The 16037-nt window shown below is 40.2% G+C and overlaps 1 long non-coding RNA gene across 1 annotated transcript in view; it reads right to left on the bottom strand.

Moving 5' to 3' along the window:
• LOC147916766 (uncharacterized) overlaps positions 1-16037 on the bottom strand; it is a 40369-nt gene that overhangs the window by 2706 nt on the left and 21626 nt on the right. Inside the window, exon 2 of the long non-coding RNA XR_015552555.1 lies at positions 9438-9488. This is a non-coding gene — a long non-coding RNA (uncharacterized LOC147916766). The remainder of the gene's footprint in view (positions 1-9437; positions 9489-16037) is intronic.

The following is a 16037-nucleotide window of genomic DNA, read 5'->3' as shown; positions in this document are numbered from 1 at the left end:
GAAATTAGAGAAAACTTCCTACAAGTGGTGGCCCTCTAATTGAAGGACGAGGTCAAGATGTGACCTTCTGCTCATCCCTACTCTGCCAGCCAGCGCTAAGTTTGGCTCCTTCCATACATCAACGCACACTCACCCCCCGTGTGGGGTCCATAATGTGCAGAGAACTCACCAAGACCAGCGAGACACAGGCCCAGCCCGGAGGCACCTGTGGGTCAGTGGGAAGAAGAAAGCATGGTGGACCACTTCAACTGAAGCGTAAGCTCACATCCATTCCTTCAACAAACATTGACTGAACACGCACAGCCTACCTGGCAGAGGGCTGGATATTAAGGTAGGATGCTGTGCAGACATGAGGGTGTGCTGCCTTCCCATGCTAAGGGGCAGGTGAGGGGGACAGCCACGGCCTCAGATGCACAACCACCTGCTGGGAGAGTGGGGTCTGGCATGGGCCGCACACACTGAGAGGTTTCCCTGAGGAAATGAGCACTGCACGGGGAGAGGACAGGAGGTCAGAGAGGGGAGTCCTCCCCCACAGAATCCACCTGGGATGAACACAGCGTGGATGGGAGTAACACAGGGGCTGGAAAGGGAGCTAGAGGGCGTTCTAACTGCAGAGTGATGTGGTCACGCTTCTGTGTTACTCTTCTCTTCCCCAGTTGAGGAGTAGAAGGGGAGTAGGTCAACTTGGATTGGGGGGAGTGAGAGGGACTCCAAGAAGATTCCCACTATATTCACTTGCATCACTGAGCCCTGGGCTCCCTGAGCTCATTCTTTCACACGACAGCTTCTCACGGGTGTTTCCCTTGACTTATCCATCGGTCAACTGTGAAGGCCTCAGGGAGGGTTTGTAGAGGAAACACTTTCCGGTCTCGTGCAGATGTGAAAATATATTCATATTTACATGTAGGTGTCCTCTGGCAGAGAGAAGGCTAAAATTAGCCCAGGTATTGTAGAGAATTTTTTTTCTAATTTTAATGCCAGGGTGATAAATCATAGGATTTATTTTTTATGCCTTTTATCCTTGGATTCCTGTGTTTTTCTAAAAATAACTGAAGTGGGGTTTTTTCCCCTTAAAATTTTCCTTTCTTTTTTAATCTAATCGATAAGGCTTCCTCTAATTATCAGGGTAATGCCTCATTTCCATTGTGCCCCAGAATCTCCTCCCAGAACGCACAGAGCATTTTCTTTTTCTCTTCATTCACCTGTGAGTGAGCATGGCAGGAGTCTCGCTCATCATTTGTAAGCAGACAAGGTACATGGCCGGGTACAGAGTAACCACAATGTCTGGATTGTATATGGGTTATCTATTGCTATGTGACAAATGTCCCCACTCTCAGTGACATAAAACGACAACTACTTTATTATGCTCTCAGATTCTGTGGCTCAGGATCTCAGACAGGGCCCAGTGGGAAGGGCTTGCCCCTGCTGAGGCTTTTCCACTCACACATCTGGTGTCTGGACTGAGATGACCAAGGCTGAGCTCAGCAAGGTCTGTCAACTGCAGCACCTGCACATGTGGGCTCTCCGTGTGGCTTCTCACATGAGGACAGCTTTGTCTCCAGAGGGAGTGTCCCAAGAGGAAGCATTCCAAGAGAACCAGGTGGAAGGCTTTTATGACCCAGCCTCAAAAGTGACACAGCTCCCCTTCTGCCATCTTCTATTGGTGGAAACAGTCAAAACCCACCCAGATTACGCAGAAGGCTCAAAGACCCCCCCTCTAGATGGAAGAAATGTCACAGAATTGGGGACCATATTTTAAAACTGCCACAGGAGGGCACTGGTCCAATGCTAACATTGCTTCTCACTGAGACCGTGCTGTGGGTTGCCAAATCCCACCCCACCCACCACCGTGTCCCGCTCTCCACGCTGTCTGAGGCCAGGCTCAGGTCCTCCCCAGATGCAGCCTCTCAGAAGCTGGGGTCCTTCACACCTCTATCTGCGGTGCATGGCAGCAGGGGCGGGGAGGACAAGGGGGTTAGCTACATGCCTCCAGGCCGACTCGGAGTTAAAGGAGCTATTGAGGTCCATGTGCATGGCACCTGACCTCCTGTCTGTGCTGAAGTGACATTTATCTATTGCAGGGCTGCTGGGCTGGCCTCTCACCCCACCGCTATAGTTCTGCTGGCTTCAGTCTTATTATTGCTGGTCTTTAGAAACCCTAGCCTGCTCTCAGAGCTCTCTCTCTCTTCCTACCTTTACTCGAAGCATCAACAAACCTCAGAATGCCAGACACCTCGGCCATTCTCTCTCCTGCCAGATTACAGACCCACAGGCCCTGGTTTGCTTGCTTTTCTTTGTTTTTCTGAGAAAATTGTCCAGAAAAAAAATTATCTTCTGGTATTCTGGGTTGGAGGAAGGGTTTCCTTGCTCTATGCTTTTCTCTACCCTGTTTGTGGTTTCAGAGAAAGCAAAGTCTCCTGAGCAGTTTGAGTGATTTCACTATGTAAAATTTATTGTAAAATTCTAAATGATAGGATAAGGAAGTGGCAAAAGACCTTAGAATACTCTAACTCCTAGTCAATATAAATGAGAAAATTAATTCCCCCTTGCATGCCAGCGATAATCCTGAGATTTATCAGAAAGTCAGCAACGTCTTACAGCAGAGAACTCTGGATTCATGGTGAGCCGTCTGACTCGCTAATCTTGGCTTAGTGGTGTCACTTCCATCTCTTGACCTGACTCAGCAGGCTTTGAGACCCCTCTGGCAGGGCGACTCGGGGGCATTCCTGGTGCTGGCATCGGTCGCTAGCGACAGGCGGTGGTGCTGGTGTTCCCTGGGGTGGAGGGGCTGGAAAGTGGGGGCAAAAGTGGCCCCAAGGGGTCCGTGGGACACACCATTGTCCACAGAAGTGATTTTTCCTCTTGGTCTAGCTGAAACTAACACCATCTTCAACATTGGATTCAAGCCCAGTTTTGTCCAAGAAATTGTCCCTGGTGACCCTAGACCACAGGAATGTCACCTGTCTCTCCACTCAAATTGCACTCACGGATAGAGCACATGGGTAAACACCAAGTGGTTTGTGTTTTCCACTTATGTCATCTGTCTTCAACCCATTTCCTCACCTAGATGGTAAGATTCTTGGGGTCAAGAATCTAGTCCAGTATTACCCAGGGCTCCCTCCTGCAAAGTGTAGAATTTCATTAAAAACTGAGGTGCGATAGCAGCTATACTCCAGGCCACCATATCTGGTGGGTGGACTGGTTGGTTGATGGAAGGCAGTTTAAGGTGATGCAGCTCCCAGGAAGAACAAATGGTCCTTTCTTGGCTTGCCGGGGTCCCCACCTCCCTCTCATTCTTCATGCTGGATGAGATACTCTCAGAGCGTCCAATTTACATGATGCATGACTCTAGCCACCCATCTTTCTTTTTGTGAGAAAAAGAAATCAAAACTAAAAAGAAATCTTCCTTCTAGCTCATTGTGGGGCATCTTCCAGGTTCTGGGAAGAATTCCTTCATGGTTTTAGGAAGACTAAGAACATTAAAGGGTCCACTAATCCTTTAGTTATAGAATGTCACAACCAATGGAAAAAAACGAATGACTGCTTCTGGAAGCTCCGTGATGAACCACAGAGCCCCTCCATATGGTTTATAGGCTCACAGTGCACCAAATAACTCCAACTTCAGAAGGAACGCCCAGAGGCAGCAGTGTTTACAGAAAAGGCCAGCTGTCATTTTTTAAAGAGAAGAACACTAATTTCCAGAAACCTAAACCTAAGATATTTGATAATGGAACCATTAATCTACTCTTTGGTGACTTCTCCAACTCACTTTCCCTGCCTATAAATTACATATAAGCTCTGTGAAATTGTTTTTAACTTTCCTTTTGCAAAATGCCTTACCTCAGCCTCCTCCCTATCCTTATGGACACCTACAGAGGGAGCTGTTCACTCAGTGACCTCTCTGCAGTGCTTCTGGCCACACGCTCTTCCTGGGCCCCCACAATCATGGCTGCTGTGGGGTGGCCCCTCCAGAGAGGAGAGCCCAAGCAGACCTGACCCACCCCCGAGATTCCCACTTAGCCCTGGGCTTGGCTGTGGCCACTGACTATAGACCCAGAGGTTGCCCTGCCCAGTGGCCCTGTGGTGACCTGAGCAGGAGGCCTGGGCTTTCTGATCCTGCTCTTTGAGCTTAACTTTCCTCATCTGTCAAATCAGAGTGGTAACCTCCATCATCCCTAGACGCACAGGGTCCCACGTGTTGAAACTTTAATCCGTTATAGACTCTGTGATAAGTGCTACCTTAAAATTTAGCACAGGCAGTTTTGTTTCTATGAGTTCTGGGGCAATAATCCTTTCTTCCCAGTGAAACTTCTCCTACTATGTCGCCCCCAAGGCAACGGGCCTCCTCCAACCCAGCCTCACATGCTCTCAGCTTCCCTACTCTGGCATCAGGACGATTGACATTCTGCTAACATCCCAGCTGGCACACACCTTCCATCTATGCCCGTGTCCCCCTATTCCTAGACGGAAGGTTCTTACCAGCCATGTGTCACCGTCACGGTCAGCAGACACAGCTCTGGCACCAGGGAGTTAGAGCACTTTGCCAGGAACAGAGCTGATATCCAGGTCTTCTGGCTCCAAGAAGGCAGCTCACAGTGGTTCAGGAGCTTCCCAATGTGGAAAACTCCCCTAGGGGCCAGGCCTCACTTTGATTCTTTTCCTCACAAGGAGATGGACATGTCAGGACAAAGGGGCTTTAATGTGCCTTTAATTCCTATGAAATTGATAACAAGGAACACCTGGACGTCACCCTCGGTGGTCCAGAACCAGCTCAGCTTGCCTTCTCTACAGGGCAAATAGCGGGTGGGGGTGCCTGCTACCAAGGCCCAGCCGCAACCATACCAAAAGGGGGCTAGGGGTTCTGATGCCCTTTATTACTTTTATGAGGACAGAACTGATGGGTCGACAGTGACATCCAAGCACAATTCCTGTGTCATTTGGGGCTGGTTCGATAGAGACACCCAATCAAAAATTTCTTACCTCATGCAGGAAATAGGTTTTTCTTTCTATTCTTCCACAAACATTATAAAGGGAAGTATAAATAATTTCTAGGCAAAAAGAGACTTCGCCCAGGGCACCTACAAACATGACACATCCCTTTCCTTTACTCCATTGCAGTCGGCAAAGTCCATCTTCTACGAGGAGGCACACGGCCCCTCACTCTTCCTTGCTTAAGAACAAAAAGCACGGTCACTGCTGTGACCCACATTTTCTTCCCATGCATGAGAAGAACTGTTATACAGGCATCCCAGAGCCTCCAAAGGGTCTCCTACAAAAATGCCAGAACATTCAGATTATACACAGGGTCACACACACACCACACGCTGGTGTTGGAAGAATTCCTGGAATATGAAAGTCTTAGGATGAATCCTGAACATGAATATGCAAAAAGGAAGAATATCTGAAAAAGCAAGAACCACATGATTTTGATGTTTAATGACTTGCCCGAGGGACTGTAACCAACTTAGGCCAGAGCTTCAGAGGACATTGGTTGAGGCTCGGCTATGCCTAGCACTATTGTGACCTTGCCCGTCACTTATACCTCATTTCTGCATCTGTCAATTGGGTACCATAGTAATCATAGCCCAGCTGCATCACAGGGTATATATGATAGAAGGATCTAGAAGCCTGTGTAAGGAGCAACTTGCTAGAGTAATATGAGTTGTTTATATTATTAAAGTCAAAGTCTAACATTCAGAGGTATTAGGTTACGTATGTTCAGTTAGATGAGTGGTTCAAAACATGGAAGGCCTTGAATGCTAAGCTGACTCACAAGTAGTATATAGACAAAAGGAACCCATGAGAGACAAAGAGAACTTGTATTTATTGAGCAACTACTATGTGTCAGGCACAAGATGTGAAGCTGGTGCTAAATGTTCACATTTCACTGATGAGAAAATGGAGGCTCTGAGAGGGTGAGTGATTTACATATTGACACACACCTGGTGAGTAGAGGAGCTTTACCTGAAGGCCAGGTCTCTGTGCCTCCAAAGGGAGGGATGTGGCAAGGGAAAGAGGAGGGGCATACATCCCCATCGCTCTCATATCAAGATCCCCTGACAGTGCAGAGGCCCTAGGAGCTTCTTATACGTGTGTTTTTAACCTAGTTAGGTCTATTAAATTAAGAGTTGTTTTCCAGTCTCTCCTAACTATCTGCCTTCTCTAATTCTGCCCTGTCACCATTTTCCCCTTAGCGAATGTATCCTCATCATTTGAGACCTTCTCAGTCTCCTTCCCCTCCATTCCCATGAACCTCCATGCACGTCTCTATTAGACACTCCCCCTGCTGTAGTGAAATGCATCTGGTTTGTGCATTCTTTCAGGAAAAAAATTACTCATGTCTTCCAAAAATATGGAACCAACAACTAATTACTCCACATCTGCTTTGTTTCAAAAGCGAGCATGGACAAGGCCAGGGTATTATCTCCAGACTATTCTAAAAAGCTCTCAGCACTCTCAGAACTCACAGAGGATATATGAGCAATCGTTCGGTTAATAGATTACAACCTATTTCTGTGTGACTCCCACAGATAGCCTTACAGCCAGGATTTTGGAAAGATCCAGTAAGAAGAGATTGACTCTAGCCTTGGTCAGACCAAAGGTCAAGGGAATAATTAAAATTCTTATGCCAAAGAGGATTGAAACAAAAGTAATACTCAGGTACAGAAAAGGAAAGGGGAAAAGTTTAAAAATGCATATCCCTACGAGGTTGAAGTAAGAGACAGCAAAAGACGAGCAACTTTCTTCCGCGTGACAGCAAAATCTGTCCCCGTCATTGTCCCTTGCTTCCTCTCCCCACCACTATGTCAGTAGTATCTTCTCTGTAAAGGTTAATCTCACCCAGGTTAATCAACTTAAATCTCTTTTTTTTTTTATTGAAAGTGATCCCTGGTGTACAGTTCCCCTCACATCTGGGTTTCAAGCCACTTGCTCTCAAAATTTAAAAGCATAATGGGATTAAATTCAAATTTTCACAAAACTTGGGAACTGGTAACTTGGCCTACTTTGCAAATTACAATTGATTTCTGAGAGAGATATTCTATACTATTTGTTTGCCAAACATTGCTGATTCATATCTCAGATTAATTCTTAGGTTTTTATCTAATCCTCTTTTATTTAGTTATTGAAAAGTAGACAAGTATGTGTTAGAAAAAAATCCAAGTACTACATAAAGGTAAAAAATGAAAAGCAAATCTCCCTCACGATCCAGACTCCCAAACCCTTGCAAGATGTAACCACCATTAATAGTTTTTGTGTGCATCCAGAAATGCCCCTGCCTATGCAAGCCTGTGTCCATTTGTGTATGCTGCATAAGCTTTTCATATCAAATGAGAGCATCCAGTTCCCACTCTTCTGCATCCAGCTTTTCGTTACTGTAACAATACATTTTAGCACTTGCAGACGAACTCATTCATTTTCAAGACTGCATTGTATTTTATTTTATGGAAGAGTGAGAATGCTTTTTACCAAACCCCTAGAGACTGGCGTTTAAGTTCTTTCTGTCTTGCCTTTGCAGATAATACCACACCCTTGTTGCACACCTTTCTGCACACATAGGAGCGTGCCTCTGGGATAAACTCTTAGAGGGGCAATTGTAAGGTCCAAGAATCTGTCCTTTGTTCATTTGTTAGAAACTGCTAAATCGCTCTCCAAAGGTGACACACAGATGCACACTCCTGTCAAAGTAGGAGAGGCCCTTTCCCCTCATCTTGCCAACAGGCTATAGTAGGGCAAAATATTCATTTACTCTTTGCCAGGCTTATAGGTGAACAATGGCACACTATTGGCTTTGTTGTTGTTGCTGTTTTTAGTCTCTTCTTTTCCTATGGATTGCCTGCACCTGTTCTTTGCCAGTTTTTCTTTTGGGTTTTGGTATTGTGGTGATGGATTTGTAATCCCTGGCTTTACATTAGTGGCATGTTCTTTTTCTGACGTGTGTGGAAAATATTTTTCCAGTTTGATTTTGTCTTTTAATTTAACTTCTGCCATTCTTTTTCCCTTGGTGAATTTTATTTTCATTTGTATGTAATCAAATCCATTAGTCTTTTCCATTATAGTCTCTGGGTCTTGTTTTGTTTTGCTTAGAAAGGCCTCACCCATTCTCTAGAGATATAAAAGAAGACTGAAGTAAATGGAGAGATGTGCTCTGGTCTGGGAGAGGAACTCTTAGGATATGTCATGTAGTAATAATTAATTTAATACGATTGGAGTAAAAATCCAAACATTTTTCTTTTTAGAAATGTAGTAAAAAAATTTTTTTTAATATAAACAATAACCAGGAAAAATCAGAAAACTAAATAGTGGAGTATGGGAGGAAGTTAGTGAGTTTTGCCCTGCCAGATGTTAAAAGCTGGAAAATAATTAAAATCCAGTGGTTCAGCCGCTAAAAACAAATGATAATTATGTAATGTGATAGAGAAGCTAATTATTGCCACAGTGGCAATCATATTATAACATATAAATGTATCAAATGAACATGTTGTACACCCTAAATTTATACAATGTTATATGTCACATATATTTCAATTTTTTTTCTTTTTTTGTGAGGAAGATCAGCCCTGAGCTAACATCCATGCCAATCCTCCTCTTTTTGCTGAGGAAGACTGGCCCTGAGCTAACGTCTGTGACCATCTTCCTCCACTTTATGTGGGACGCCGCCACAGCATGGCCTGACAAGCGGTGCATCGGTGCGCGCCCAGGATCTGAACCCGGGCTGCCAGCAGTGGAGCGCACGCACTTAACCACTAGGCCACGAGGCCGGCCCCCTATATTTCAATTTTTGAAAAATTTAGTGGTTCAGATGCAGAAATAAACAAAGAAATTGAACAAGATAGAATCAAGAAATGCAACCAAGAATAAATGAAAGTATTGAATTTCATAAACGTGACATTTCAGTAAGAGAGGAAACATGAGCTATTGAATATGCTGTGCCGTGAAAGTCAGCTAGATTTGGGAGGACGGGGGCAGGAAGCACAGTCTCACATCTAATCCTCATATCAAACTCATTTGCAGTTGTGGCACAAATATTTAAACATAAACAAAATTATAAATGTACCAGAAGAGAATATATTTTCATACCATTGGGATATATAAAACCATTCTAAACATGCACAGAATTAACTAATAGTAAAGGAAGAGATTGACAAATTTGACTATGTAAAATATAAATAGTTCTGCAAAATCAAAATCAAAATCATAATCAAAATCAAAAGACAATGTAAAAACTTGGGAAATTATACGGACAATACCAGGACAAAGGATAAGCATCCACAACACACAAAGAATATCTTCAAATTCAGGAAGGAGATAAAGTTAATGACAGAAATTAATATATTAGAAAGTAATAAGAAAATAGAAACAAAAACTGAGAGCTCAGAATTGGCAAAGGCGTGAAAAAGCAAATGGCCACAACCATACACCGTTAGTGGGAGTCCTACCTGGCAATGGGCTGAATGACATGACACGGTCAATATTTGACGACTTTTGACCTATAAGATATCAATTTTTCAATCAAAATTGAAAATGTAATGTTCTTCAACTCAAAAATACTACTTTTAGAGATTAAAGAAATCCTTTCATATGTACAGCAGATATTTATGAGTTTTATTGCCCATTGGATTGGTTTAAAAAATTTTTAAGTATGAAAATACCAGTGGCCTGCAGGGTGTGGCACTCTTATACACTGCTGGTGGGGGTACAAGAGGTCCAATCGATAAGAGAGCCACGTAGCACGTCCAGCAAGGTTAAAGGTGTACATATCTTATGCCACAGCAATTGCTCTTCTAGGTGTGTGTGTGTATGTGATACTCAGGAGTGCAACTGCTGTGGCATAAGATCTGTACATCTTCAACTTGTTCAAATTACGCTATGTACACATGTGAAATTTTCTTTAGGATGCACACACATATGAATGTACTATATTTATATATGTATACACTCATAGGTGTATACACATATGTATATATATATATGCACTGTGTGTATGTATATATGTGTGCATACAATATGCATGTGGAAATATGCATTCATCCATGTATATCTACCCTAGAGACATTCTCTAATGCACATATGGGTGCACTCACACATACATAAATAGTTACATGTACAAAGAAATTAATTTGTACCATTGTTTATAACAAGAGAAAAGTGTATACAACTTAGCTGTCACTCAGTAGGGAAATGTGTGTATATAAGCTGTAATGTATTCAGACAATGGGAACTTATGCAATAGTTAAAATATACAAATTATGTTATACACATCTACATGGATGAATATCAAAAACATAAGGCCAAGTTTAAAAACCAGGTAGCAAAAATATATGTTTAATATGATTCCATTTCTGTATAGATATATGCAAATGTAGTAAAATTATACAGACATGTTAATGAAGTATGCCAACTTCAGGAAAGTGGTCCTGCCAGGGAGCAAGCAGAAATGAATGGCGTAAAGCCATTTGAGTTTTATCTCTAACGTTATCATTCTTAAAAATTCTGAAGCAAATTCGCAAAATGTTAACATGCTTAAAATTAATAAAGGAATCACTTTACGTGTTTTAATGATAAATATAGTGTTATATCCATCTCTTTATAAACACACATATATTTAAAACATATAAAACATATTATTTGTTTTGTTTGTCGTCTTTTTTCATTTTTACTTTCTGCTCCTTTTCTCTTATCCTTCCTTCTTGCACCCATATAACCCTCCAACCTCATCTCCCCACACACAAACAGTCCATGCTAACAACCAGTTCTGTTTACTTCCATATTGCGCCTGCTCTTATAATCATATACAAATGTATATTCACCTTTGGATATTTGCATGTGTACATATATACAACACTTAATATTTATGTGTGGATGGTAGATAGCTATGACTCTTCAATAATTGATTACTGAAATGGGATCATATTATATGTGCTTTCTTCATTTTAATTTCTCACTCAACAATATCAGATGGAAATTCCTCTAATTTAATTTTCCTCTCTCTCTTTCCCTTGGTCAGCTGCATAATAGTTTATGATATGAATAGAACTTATTTAACTGTTCCCTAACTGAAAGGTATTCAGCTTGTTTCCAATGTTTTGCCCTTATGAACAATGCTGTAATAAGCATCTTTGTCCAAAGATCCTTCCACATGTACTTTCCTTTTATGGGACAGGGAACTTATCTATATTTCTTAAAGCTTTCCATATTATTCTTACAGGAAAAGTCATGGATTATGCTACAAAGAATTAATTTTTTCCTTGTTTATTTGAAAATTTCTTTTCATATCTTTTCCAGGCGACTAACAACCTGAATATACAGAATTCATGGGTCACAACATTTCTGTCTCACACTCCATAGTATTTCCTCCCCAAATATAGGTGGGACAGTTTGAGGCAAGAATTATCTTTTTCTCCTTGTAAATTATTTTCTTCTTCCTAGGTGCTTTATATTCATTTTTGAAGTGTAGTCACTTCCATAGAATATGCCTTGGTGAATGATTACTTTTTATGTACTTTTCCTAAGACATGATAAGCACTCTCGATCTAATAACATAGGTATTTTGTCATTCCAAGAAAGTTTTTTTTAAACCCTTTAAAAAATCCTTCCTAAATATAATTTTCTGTTTTGATGTATTCTTTTCTCTATTTCAAGTACATCAATTAATTTGCATGATGGAACACATTTGCCTGTCATTTGTTCTTACCAAATTACCCAAATTACTCTTTATCATTTACATTCTATGTAATTTCTAAAATCTCATCTGTATTTCAGTTTCATTCTTTTTTGTTTAAAGATCTTTTTTTAGAGCAGTTTTAGGTTTAGAACAAAATTGAGAAGGAAGTACAGAGATTTCCCATATACCCCTCTGCCCCCATACATGCATAGCCTCCCTCATTATCAACACCCCAGCCAGAGTGGTACATTTGTTACAATTGATGAACCTACATTGACACATCATAATTACACAAGGCCCATACTTTTCCTTAGGGTTCACTCTTGGTGTTGTACATTCTATGGGTTTAACCAACGTGTAATGACTTAGAGTCATGCGTCAGTTACAACAGGGATATGTTCTGAGAAATGCATTGTTAGGTGATTTCGTCATTGTGCAAATATCATAGAGTGTACTTACACAAACCTAGATGGTATAGCCTACTACACACCTAGGCTATATGGTACTAATGGTATGAGACCACAGTCGTATATGTGGTCAGTCATTGACCGAAATGTCATTATGTGGCACATGACTGTACATCCATCATTATAATACCAAACAGGGTATGTATTTTCACTGCCCTAAAAGTCCTCTGTGTTCCACCTGTTCACCCTTCCTCCTCTCCTACCCCTGGCAACCACTTATCTTTTTATTGTCTTTGTAGTTTTGCCTTTTCCAGAAGGTCATATAGTTGGAATCATACAGTATGTAGCCTTTTCAGATTGGCTTCTTTCATTTAGTAATATGCATTTAACATTCTTCCATATCTTTTCATGCCTTGATAGCTCATTTCTTTTTAGTGCTGAATAATATCCCATTGTCTGGATGTACCACAGTTTATTTATCCATTCACCTGCTGAAGGACATCTTGGTTTCTTCCAAGTTTCAGCAATTATGAATAAAGCTACTATAAATATCCATGTGCAGGTTTTCGTGTTGACGTGTTTTTAACTCCTTTGGATAAATACCAAGAGGCATGATTGCTGGACTCTATGGTAAGATTATGTTTAGTTTTGTAAGAAACCACCAAACTGTCTTCCAGTGTGGCTGTTCCATTTTGCATTCCCACTAGTGAATGAGAGTTCCTGTTGCTCCACATTCTTATCACTATTTGATGTTGTCAGTGTTCTTAATTTTGACTTTTTTTTTTTTGGTGAGGAAGACTGGCTTTGAACTAATGTCTGTTGCCAATCTTCCTCTTTTTTGCTTGAGGAAGACTGGCCCTGAGCTAACATCTGTGCCAGTCTGCCTCTACTTTATATGTGGGTCACTCTTGATCAGTGGTGTATGTCTGTGCCTGGGATCCAAACCCGTGAACCCAGGCCCCCAAAGCAGAGTGCGCCTATTTTAACCACTGTGCCACCGGGCAGGCCCCAATTTTGACCATTTTAATAGGTGTGTAGAGATATCTCATTGTTGTTTTCATTTGAATTACCCTGATGACACATGATGAGGAGCATCTTTTCATGTGCGTATTCGCCATCTGTATGTCTTCTTTGGTGAGGTGTCTGTTAAAGTCTTTGGCCCATTTTTTAATCACGTTGTTTGTTTTCTTATTGTTGAGTTTTAAGAGTTCTTTGTATATTTTGCATAACAGTCCTTTATCAGGTGTGTCTTTTTTGCAAATATTTTCTCCCAGTCTGTGGCTTCGCTTCTAATTCTCTTCATATTGTCTTTTGCAGAGCAGTTCTTAATTTTGATGAAGTCCAGCTTATAAATTATTTCATTCATGGAGTCTGTCTTTAGTGTTGTATCTAAAAAGACATCACCAAACCCAAGGTAGCCTAGGTTTTCTCCTATATTATCTTCTAGGAGTTTTATAGTTTCGTATTTTATATTTAGGTCTGTGATGCATTTTGAGTTAATTTATGTAAAGGTTGTAAGGTCTGTGTCTATGTTCATGTTTTTGCATATGGATATCTAGTTTTCTCAGCATCATTTTTTGAAGAGACCAACATTGCTTCATGGTATTACCTTTTTGCTCCTTTGTCAAAAATCTGTTGATTATATTTACGTGGGTTTATTTCTGGGCTCTCTATTCTGTTCCATTGATCTGTCTATTCTCTTGTCAGTGCCACACTGTCTTGATTACTATAGCTCTATAGTAAGTAAGTCTTGGAGTCCAGTAGTGTCAGTTCTCCAACTTTGTTCTTCAATATTGTGTTGGCTTTTTTGTGTCTTTTGCCTCTCCATATAAACTTTAGAATCAGTTTGTCAGTACCCATAAAGTGCCTTGCTGAGATTTTGATTGGGATTTCATTGAATCTATAGATCAAGTTGGGAACAACTGACATCTTGACAATAGTGAGTCTTCCCATCCATGAACATGGAATATCTTTCCACTTATTTAGTTCTTCTTTGATTTCCTTCATCAGTTTATAGTTTTCCTCATATAGATCTTGTACATATTATCTTAGATTTGTACCAAAAGTATTTCATTTTGGAGGATGCTAATGTAAATGGTATTGTGTTTTTAATTTCAATTTCACTTGTTCATTATTGGTATATAAGGAAACAATTGACTTGCACATATTAACGTCATATCCTGCAACCTTGCTATAATCACTTATTAGTTCTCAGAGTCTTTTTGTGGGTTCTTTCTGATTTTCTACATAATTATGTCATCTGCAAACAAAGACAATTTCATATCTTCCTTCCTAATCTGCATATCTTTTATTTCCTTTTCTTGCCTTACTGCAAAAGCAAAGACTTTCAGAACAATGGGGAAAAAGAGGGGTGAGAGGGAACATCCTTGCTTATCTACCAGATCTTAATAGGAAAGCTTTGAGTTTCTCACCATGAAGTATGATGTTAACTGTAGGTTTTTTGTAGATAGTCTGTATCAAGTTGAGGAAGTTCTCCTCTATTCCGTTTACTGAGAGTTTTTATCACAAATGAGTGTTGGATTTTTTCAAATGCTTTTTCTGCATCTACTAATATGATCATGTGATTTTTCTTTTTTATTCTGTTGACGTGATGGATTACATTAATTGATTTTCAAATGTTGAACCAGCCTTGCATATCTGGGATAAATGCCACTTAATCATGGTGTATAATTCTTTTTATATTTTTTTTGGATTTGATTTGTTAGTATTTTGTTGAGAATTTTTGCATTTAAGTTCATGAGAGACACTAGTCTGTAGATTTCTTTTCTTGCAACGTCTTCGGTCTGGTTTTGGTATTAGGGTAACGCTGGGCTCATAGAATGAGTTAGAAGTATTCCCTCTGCTTCAATCTTCTGAAGAAGACCATAGACAATGATACCATTTCCTCCTTAAATGTTTGGTAGAAACCACCAATGAACCCATTTGGGCTTGGTGCTTTCTGTTTTGGAAGGTTAGTAAATTTTTTATTCATTTTCTTTAATAGAAATAGGCCTATTCAGATCATCTATTTCTTCTTGTGTGAGTCTTGGCAGGTTGTGTTTTTCAAAGAATTGGTCCCTTTCTTCCAGGTTATCAAATTTGTGGACACAGAGTTGTTCACAGTATTCCCTTATTATCCTTTTTATTTCCATATCCAATTCCATTTTTGACAACGTCAATTCTAATAAATTTATTAGTCCTGAAATGCTATAATTGATCATTCCCATTTATTAATTCTCCTTCCATTTCATTCTTTAATCTCTAGGTTACAGACTCATGGTTGTATTTCCTTGAAAGTATAAGTATTTATTTTTTTAATTATTTTATTTAGGCATCTTACTTAAGCCAGTGTTCTTTCAGAAGAATTTTTATCAGCAAACTACATTCTTTAATTTTTTAGGAGAAGAGATATAGAAAGTTTCCATTTTGTTTTTGTTTTTGTTTTAATCTTCTGCTTAATTCTCTTTCAGCATTCATCTCAAGTCTGTTATTTGCCCCCAAAGTGTTTAAATAAATTATCCTCAACTTTCCTCACGGTTTATTTGAAGTGTTTGGAATTCCATTTTAATTTACCTATTGGCATTTTAGCAATACCTTATTGCATTACATTTTTAGTGATTGCTCTAGAAATTATGATATGCTTCCTTAACTTTTACAGCCTACTTAGAGTTAACGTTGTACCACCTTCCATAAAATGTAGAAACCTTGTGGCGATATAGGATTTGGACAACATTTGAATCCTCCCCTTAGCACAGGAACTTGATTGTAGTTTATGGTCTTTTGCTTTTTCCTTCTTTCTTTTTTTTTTTTTTTTTTTCATTTTCCAGCAGTTTGAGGAAGAAAGGAAAAGGAAATTCTTTATCTTGGGTATTTTTCTTAAATTCCAAAAGGAAAGAAACCATTCCCTCTCATTTCTTGTCCTTCCTCCCCATTGATAGACACATATATGCAGGCATGAGTATTCACAC

This window comes from Ceratotherium simum, chromosome 6 (genome assembly GCF_057802395.1).
Source record: "Ceratotherium simum simum isolate JZ-2026a chromosome 6, ASM5780239v1, whole genome shotgun sequence".
NCBI lineage: Eukaryota > Metazoa > Chordata > Mammalia > Perissodactyla > Rhinocerotidae > Ceratotherium > Ceratotherium simum.
Note: the sequence above shows the minus strand (reverse complement) of the source record. Positions and strands in the feature narration are given on the sequence as shown.